Source organism: Medicago sativa, chromosome 6 (genome assembly GCF_051527215.1).
Source record: "Medicago sativa cultivar Bolivia chromosome 6, Bolivia_mono, whole genome shotgun sequence".
NCBI classification, from domain to species: Eukaryota; Viridiplantae; Streptophyta; class Magnoliopsida; order Fabales; family Fabaceae; genus Medicago; species Medicago sativa.
In genome coordinates, this window is record NC_140754.1 from 57,267,550 (window position 1) to 57,277,390 (window position 9,841).

At 38.5% G+C, this 9,841-nt stretch overlaps 1 non-coding gene across 1 annotated transcript; it reads right to left on the reverse strand.

Annotated features, from left to right (window-relative positions):
* Positions 1–8,870: 8,870 nt before the first annotated feature.
* LOC146915854 (small nucleolar RNA R71) lies at positions 8,871–8,977 on the reverse strand. The gene has a single exon (XR_015017090.1). It is a non-coding gene; the product is annotated as a small nucleolar RNA R71 (small nucleolar RNA).
* Positions 8,978–9,841: the final 864 nt, after the last annotated feature.

Genomic DNA, 9,841 nt, shown 5'->3' on the forward strand with positions numbered 1-9,841 from the left:
TATATATATATATATATATATATATATATATATATATATAAGTATGACTTATATAAGGGGCGCGTTTAGTAAATAACGCTAATTAGTTAGCAAAATTTCTAAACTCGTTATTGGGCTTACTGAAGCCCAATAGTGACTTCTGACTTGCAGAGCACACTAGGAGTTCTATAAATAGAACCCTAGTGCTGAAGTTTTAGGTTACACATTTTTTAGAAACCCTAGTTCTCTAAAACTTCTGATTCCTTGGCTAGCACCGAGATTTGGAGGAGCACTGTTCGAGTGGACTTGCTAGAGGCTTTGCTGCTTTCTGCTTGCTTTGCTGTGATCGTGATACCAGATTCCAGATTCCACACTTCGAGGTAACAATCGAATCACTGGTTCTTGTGTAATTCGTAATGATCCAAGGAAAGAAAATAGAAAATTTTATCCGCTGCTTTATTCTGTTTGAATTCGATTTTCCTTCAGTGATAGCAGAGACAATTATGAAACCTAATGAGTTGAATCCGACTTACCTTTGGCATTGTCGTTTAGGCCATATAATTAAGAATCACATTTCCAAACTCCATAAAGATGGACTTTTGGACTCTTTTGATTTAGAATCACATGAGGTATGTCGATCTTGTTTATTAGGAAAGATGACAAAGGCCCCATTTACCGGTTAAGGTGAAAGGGCTAGTGATCATTTAGGTCTCATACATACTGATGTGTGTGGACCCCTTAACATAACTGCTAGAGGAGGTTTTCACTACTTAATTACATTCACTGATAACTTTAGTAGATTTGGATATGTGTATCTAATGAAACATAAATCTGAATCATTTACTTTATTCAAAGAATTTCAAAACGAAGTAGAAAATCAACTAGGCAAGAAAATCAAAATGCTTCGATCTGATCGGGGTGGAGAGTATTCGAGCTTAAGGTTTGACAACCATCTAAAAGAATGCGAGATCTTATCCTAACTCACACCTCTTGGAACGCCACAATGGAATGGTGTTTCCGAAAGGAGAAATCGAACCTTATTAGACATGGTCCAATCAATGTTGAGTCATGCTGAACTTCCAAACTCCTTATGGGGATACGCCTTATTAACTGTAGCTTATACAATTAACCGAGTTCCATCCAAAGCGATAGAAAAGACACCATATGAGATATGGAATGGTCAAAAACCCAATGTGGGACATTTAAAGATTTGGGGTTATGAAGCTTATACAAAACGGCTTATGTCTACCAAGCTTGAACAAAGATCTGATAAATGTTTCTTTGTGGGATATCCTAAAGTAACTAGAGGTTACTACTTTTACAAAATTACTAAACTCGTTATTGGGCTTACTGAAGCCCAATAGTGATTTCTGACTTGCAGAGCACACTAGGCGTTCTATAAATAGAACCCTAGTTCTGAAGTTTTAGGTTACACATTTTTGGGAAACCCTAGTTCTCTAAAACTTATGATTCCATGACTAGCACCGAGATTTGGAGGAGCACTGTTCGTGTGGACTTGCTAGAGGCTTTGCTGCTTGCTGCTTGCTTTGCTGTGATCGTGATACCAGATTCCAGATTCCACACTTCAAGGTAACAATCCTGGTTCTTGTGTAATTCTAATGATCCATGGAAAGAAAATCGAAAATTTTATCCGCTGCTTTATTCTGTTTGAATTCGATTTTCCTTCATTTACCTCCATGAATGGAAGCAAATGAACTCGCCATTACATTATATTAGTATAAAAAACAGTAATTCACCTTATAGTTTCAACAATTCATTGGGTGTAAATCTTTATATTTGTATGAAAAACCTTGATTCCCATGAAGTAGATGTTCAATACCTTTATATGATGCGACTATAATGTTTTACATCAATAAATATGCTTTACATATGTTCCTGCTTATTTGTAAAGGTGCTGCAATACTCAGAATGTAGAATATGTGGGGAATGGAAGCAATGTTGTTTGAGTATAATTTGGCAATTTTTCCCCATGGTGATGAATATTTCAAGTTTATAATTATTTTAGGATTATTAATATCCATAACACTATTTTAAGGTTGTAATTATTCACATTGTGTCAACCCACAATTGGAAGTCAACAATGTCATGGTGCAGACTAAATACTATGATGGAGCGCTTAATTTTCAAAAATTAGTATATCCACCAAGTACTTTATATATAGTCGTCGTGGGAATATATCAATAATCACAATGTGATTTTTTCCCCCTTCACATATTAAAGCTTAATACACAGATGTGTCAACGGTTTATATTTATTGATATGGAGTTATTAATTTATTTATATCATTTTATATTAGGGTATGTTCAATTAAATTGCCCATATTTCAGTTCTTCGCATGTTTTAATTAAGTTATAGTCATTAAACACTGATGTCGCACTATTTTGTTGTCTTTGTTATTCTTGGCAGGTTAATTTGAAGAAAACATTGCACTTTGGCTGACCAGTATCATTGTTTGACCATTATTCTATATGCAAATTGTTGATCCTAATTTTGTGTTGCATTATTTTATGATCCATTTTAGACTGTTTATGACTTATACTACTGGGACCATTTTCAATAGAGACTATTCATGACTAATATTGTTAACATTATCACCATCAAGCTGTATTTTGGTTATGTGTTTGATGACATTGTCGTATATTAGTTTACGATACATTGTTGATTGCGTATGTCTACTATTTCCAAGTTTGTGGTTTACTTCTTCGAATACGTTCAACTTTTATCAAATATTAAACGTAACTTAGTCATAGTGATTTATCATTAAACTTACGGTTAAAATATAAATCATTGAATTATGTTTTTAAAAATATATGACACGTGCGGTAGCACGGGTAGACGATCTAGTCATTCTCAATTGTACACGGGTGATAAGCTATAAATTTTCAATCAAAAAAAGATATTATTTTTTATTTGGACCGTTAATGTATTCCTAAAAGCCTAAGAGACCTCTAGGAGGGCTCTTAGACCCTCCAGAAGGTCTCAGCCCCCTTTATAAAGCCTTAAACACCCTTCAGACGGGCTTTTAGGCCCAAGGCGCGTCCTCCTCAGGACTCCTCCTCAAGCTGCTACTAGAAGCCTCTAGAAGCCGCCTAATTACCTAATTAACCCTATTACTTGTTGCCTAAGTAATCATAAATCAGGCTCGTAGAGGGCTATAAATACAACCCTTGAGAACCTTCTCAAGGCATGACCAATACAATACAAACCCTAATACGATTATTGTACTTTTTAGCAAGTACAATTGGCGACATCTGTGGGAAAAGGTAAAACTAACCTTGGCCACGTTTCTGAGTTGCAAACTGTGATTTGGAAATCTAAACCAGATAAAACCTCTGAATCGTAGAATACTTTACGATTTGGAAACCCCAACCATTCACAACGAAACCCCTAAATCGCACCTCACGTCGTGATTTAGAGAAACCATAATCGTCATGGCCACTCCATAAGAGTTCGAGTCCATGCGAACCCAACTCGCTCAACTCAAGGAGCATAACGAAGCTCTTCAGGCTTCGATGCAAACTATTCAGCAAAAACAACAAGAAGATAAGGATGAATCCCATCATGGTGAGATGGACGAACCAGAACCTCAACCGCTATCTGAAAAGATCTGGAATGCGTCTGTTCCAGAAGGTTTCAAATCCCCGTCGTTATCTTTGTTCGACGGAAAAGGTGATTCAGTCGAGCACATCACATCCTTCAACACCAGAATGGCCATCATTTTGGCACCTGACTCTTTGAAATGCAAGCTACTAGTGGAAACCTTAAATTGTGCTGCCCTACGGTGGTATATGAACCAACCTCGATTCTCCGTGGTGATTTACTCAGACATGACCAGGAAGCTCACTCATCAATTCTCAACAAGTCGTCACTGTAAAGTTTCAACAACCAGCCTGTTTAATGTGCGATATGATTCTAATGAGTCCCTAAGGAGTAATCTCGCCCATTTCAACGACGCCACTATTAAAGTAATGCATCCCAACCAAGAACTGTTTGTTGGCGCTTTCCAGAATGGGCTCAAAGCCGGTTCTTTAATGAATCCCTCGCTCAAAAGCCAGCAGATTCCATGGATGAAATTATGTCAAGGGTCGAATGCTACATCAAAGGCGAGGAGAGCAATGCCAAGAAGAAAGCTAGAGACACCAAAGAACGTGGCGGCTCTAGTGGAGATAAACGGAGCTATTACCCGCCAACCAAGGACAAAGGTACTTTTAAAAGACAGGAAAGTAGAGCTTTCAACATCGATAACTTCACACCACTGAACACCAGACAGAATGAATCTACAGAGAAGTCTACAATACCATGCTCATCCCAAACCCCCCTGAGCCCCGTGTTGAGCGCATGGGAAGTGATCCTGACGCATGGTGCAAATACCATCGAATCCGGGGACACACGACTGATAATTGCTGGCAACTCAGAAAGGAGGTTGACAAACTCATACAGGAAGGGAAGCTTCGACGATATGTGAAAGGAGGGAGAGGCGAGGATCAACGTCGCCCTACAGAGGAGAAAGCTGATGAAGATCAGAAAAAAGGTAATAAAGAAAGACATACTTTCAACATAATCTCTGGAGGTTTCGCATGAGGAGGGGAATCAAGCTCATCCCAAAAGAAATATGTCCGGCAAGTGATGTTCATCAACAAAAGTGAACCAAACCCACAACGAGAGCGGAGCATCACATTCTCGCCCAGCGACTTTGAAGGAGTAGTTCCCATGACGATGATCCAATGGTCGTCATGCTACAAATATATTACTGGGATGTGAAGAGAGTTCTAATTGATCAAGGGAGTTTGGCTGACATTCTCTATTACAACGCCTTCGAGAAGATTGGTTTAGATCCGGAACAGCTACAACCCATCAAAGGGACCTTAGCAGGATTAACCGGCGAATAGGTTCACGTTCAAGGACATATAACTTTAAAGACTAAGTTTGGAACCGGAGAGAACGCCAAAACGATCAGAGTAAAATACTTGGTGGTTAGTGCGCCCAACTGTTAAACATCATCTTACTGCGACCATCTTTCAATCTTTTAGGCACCTTCTTATCCACCAGCTTTTAGGTGATGAAATATCCTATGGAAAAAGGGAAAATAGGAACTCTGCGAGGAGATCGAAAAACCGCCAGAGAATGTTATCACAGCAGCTTGAAGCTACGTAAAGGTGAAATTCTAGCGCACTTGTTTTAACACGTTCTGTCAGATGTTTTAACGTTTGCAATGTTCTGATTAATGTTTCAACATCACGCGATAAACAGAAATAGAACAAGAAAAAAAATAAAGAACAGAAAATTAAAGAACACAGGAGGTTTGTTGACCCAGTTCAGCACAACACGCTTACATCTAGGGGCTACCAAGCCAGGAAGGAAATCCACTAGTGTAGTCCTTATTCAATAGCTCTCAGCAAACTCCTCGTTTACACTATATGACCTAGGATCTACCCATCTAGACTTCAACCTAGGAACTCCTAGATATAAGATCCCATCTCACTATCCTAATGGTCAGTCACTGCCCCAGTGACCTATCAGACCTCAAACAAAATAGAATAGAAGTTACCTTCCAACACAAACAACCAAACCTTGTTTCACAACTTCGATTTAGTGCACAAGAGTATCAATACTCACAAAACCAGTCCTAAACAAGTATCTAACTCGACACAAGAAAGAACACACAATAGAATCTAGACTTGCATCACAAACGACACAAGAACAGAATACATGAAGACTCAAACCCTAAAGATCTAAACTTCTTAGTATGACGGCTTGAATAATGATTAATTGGGTATTGGAGTCTTCCTTTTATACTAAAGCAATATCGGTTAACAAACCTTGCTGGGCCTCAGTAACAAATTGCAGATCGATCTGATCTACAAAACAGAATCAGAGACAAATGGGGAAAGTCCTAATATGTAGGAACATATTTAGGAACGTCCAAACCGCCATTAAATATTCCCTTAAATATTCTTGCTCCTTTGGGAATAAAACTGAACTGATTCTGTACAGATATGTACGTTGCTTGGACATCAAGTTAAGGAAAAGTTGTTTCCTTTTAAAGATAAGGCGCGCGTACAAATAGGCATATACTTAGGCAGTCTGAACCGTGCCAGGATGTTGGAACATTCTGTTCAACATCACATATGGATGCCTAAACCATGTTGGAACATAGTATCCAACTACACAATTAATGGATATTTGTTTTAGCAATAATGCAGCCAATACAAATACCCAACAATCTCCCCCTTTGGCAAATTTTTGGCTAAAATAAATTAAGGCCAATACTTATAAAACAGAGGGATACAGAATACCATTTCTCCAATAGCATGAACACACACCTATGAAGAAACGACTAGCACACAGAATCTAAAGAGATACCTTAGATACACTTCCTCAAGTCATCACGAACACATATTCAAGAAGAAGGAGTAGCGGGTAGTATCACTCTAGATATAGCAAGAGTGTGCATACATAGAATACCACACGAGTCTTCAATCACAGCTTTAGCTGGTAGAGGTATTACACTAGATCAGAGACATGCAGCAGCGGATCAGTTGAATAGCATAGTCTCAAGAGCAAAAGAAAAATAAATTCCTAAGCTACAACTAGGGAACATACATTCCTGTACAGAGGATGCTCCAACATCCTTTACCACAAGAGCAGAGGAATAAATTCCTATGCTACATTCAGGGAAAGCAAATTCCCACACAGAAGTGGAGAGAAGCAAGTTCTCTCAAGAGCAGAGGAAAAACAAAGTTTCCAATGCTACAGACATAGGATGTTCCAACATCCTTCAGAACATCAGACAGGAGACCTGCCACACATAGAGGCAAGGGAAAAAATAAATTTCCCATACCTACAGATTACTGTCACCAACCAACCATAGAAGCACAGAAACATAAATTCCTATACCTACATGTGACAGACTAGGATGCCTTCAGAAAACTATCACCAACAGCATATAGGAAACACAAATACCCAAACTTACAAGTGATAAATACAGATATTTAAACTTCTGACTCAACATCCTTCACCCAGCTTAGACTAAGCACAAGCACACATAGAAGTATCACTCTGATGAGTCATAGATTAGTATATTTTAATGCTTTATTTAGTTTAGTTTTAAATAAGATTTGATTTAATTATATTGCATTTTATTTCCTTTTAGAATATTTTACTTTAAATTATCTTTTATTTTATTTTAGGAACGAATATATGGTGGAAGGTGTCTTGGAGCAAAAGAAAGAGGACTGGAGCAAATACAGTGTGAAAATACGAAGATACGGAACAAAAATATGTTCCCACCAAGTCAGAAGCTTGGCACGGCCAGTGCCAACATGTGGCACGGTCGTGCCACCTCCAGAAGCCCTTTTGCTGCTTTTTCTTTGGGCCTAAGTTACCCTGTTGCAGCTTTACTGTTTTACCCTTTTAGTTGCTTAGTTTCTAAGTCGATTGTAAAGCTATAAATAGAGTAGCTGTCCACCATAAACATTCACCTTTACTTTGAATATTTCAAGTCTTTATTTCAATAAAAGTTCTTTACTTTATTTACTTTCTTCCTTGCAATTTACTTTTATCGCATACTCTCTTCTTCCCCCATGTCTACGATGAACATAAGTGAGTAGACTTCTTTGTCTTGGGATCGTTGGATAAGTCTAATGACGTAATCCGGATCAAGCCTAGCCTTAAACCCTAATCATTTGTTACCTTAATTCCTAATCTAAATTCACCGTTTTAACATGAATTAATTATTATCAAACTGTGGAAGCGAACGCGGAGGGTTTAATAATGGTTAATTTATCATCACAGATATCAATTCATAAAGCGAACGCGGAGCTTTGATATCCGATCAAGTGAATTTAGACAAGGTTTGCGAAACATGAGAATAGTCTAGCAAACCTTGGGACACATAAAGTTTCGATCTTCAAGGGTCCCAAAGGCAATCACCCATGAGAATAGGTGTGGTTGTTGGAGGGATACACTCACTGACTTCGAGAGGAGCTGTGATATGCTAAAGAGAAACTTGTCCTTAGTAATTAAGATTAACGTATAATTATAAGTTTAAGGCTTGCTTGTGAAAAGATTCGTTATTATGATGAACCAATGATCCCGAGGCTTTTTAATATTATTGTTATTTACTTTCAAAAACTGCACTCTCCATTTTCTTATTTCTTTCTCCTCTAATCATTTTCTAAAAGTTAATTAGATTGACCAACTCCCTAGCGGAACGATAACTCTACTTACTACTATTACTTCGATAGGCCGTGCACTTGCGGTTTGGCCCTATCAAGTTTTTGGCGCCGCTGCCAGGGAGCTAACTAATTTAATTAGCTTTTTCTTAGTGATTAGAATTCTCTCTTCTTTCTCTTTTCTTTTTATTTTTAACTTTTTATTTTTCTGTTATCGTTCACTTCTTGGGTTCTCAACCTTTTATGCGAAGAACTAGAAATCAAGCGGTATTCATACCCGAGATCGAAAGGTTCTTACATAGAAGAAGGAGAGCAGCACAAAATAACACCGCCATGGCCAATCGCACTCTCAAAGAGTATGCAACGCCGTGTACGGCTGAGCCACAAGCTGTTATTGTGTACCCAACGGTTGAGGATGACAATTTTGAAATTAAGCCTGCCCTACTTAACTTGGTGCAGCAAAACCAATTCTCGGGATCCCCCACCGAGGATCCCAATCTTCACATCTCTGTTTTCCTACGAATTAGTGGAACCATGAAGGAGAACCAAGAAGCCGTAAGACTTCATCTCTTTCCCTTTTCCTTAAGGGATAGAGCTAGCGCTTGGTTCCATTCCCTCAAAGTTGGTTCCATTACTTCATGGGATCAGATGAGGCAAGCATTCCTTGCCCGTTTCTTTCCACCATCTAAAACCGCTAAACTTAGAGACCAAATCAGGCGGTTCAACCAAAAAGATGGGGAATCTCTCTATGATGCGTGGGAGCGTTTCAAAGAAATGCTAAGACTTTGTCCCCACCATGGCCTAGAGAAGTGGCTTATAGTCCACACTTTTTATAATGGCTTGTCTTATACCACTAAGATGTCTGTTGATGCAGCTGCAGGTGGAGCACTTATGAATAAGAACTACACAGAGGCGTATGCCTTGATTGAAGACATGGCTCAAAATCATTACAAATGGACCGATGAGAGAGCCACCACTAGTTCTTCATCCTCCAAAAAGGAGGCAGGTATGTATGATGTCTCTAACTATGACCACCTCGCTTCTAAAATTGATACACTAATCGAAAAACTTGAAAAACTCAATGTTAGTGCTATCAATTCTGCTTCTACTCCTTCTTGTGAAATATGTGGTATAACTGGTCATGCTGGTGTTGATTGCCAACTAGGTAGTGCTATTAATGGTGTTGAGCAAATGAATTATGCTCAATACAACCAAGGGATGCGACAAAATCAAAATTTTTATAAAAACCAAAATCCCTATGGACAAGTAGCACCACCTGGTTATGCAAACAACCAAAGATTCACTCAGAAATCCAATTTGGAAATTTTGTTGGAAAATTCTATTGCCAACCAAACCAAACAACTTCAAGAAATTAAAAACCAAACTGGATATCTTAATGATTCTCTTTCCAAGCTCAATACCAAGGTTGATTCTATTGCTACCCACTCTAAAATTCTTGAAACTCAAATTGCTCAAATAGCCGAACAAGTGGCTACCTCTTCCCAAACACCGGGAGTCTTTCCTGGTCAAACCGAAGCCAATCCCAAAGCCCAAGTTAATGTCATATCTTTTGGGGGTAGTAAGTTAAACGAAACTTTTGCTAAGCTTAAAAACATTGGGAAAGAAAGTGTCAAGCCTTTAGGTGATAAAGTTGTGATAGAAGAAGC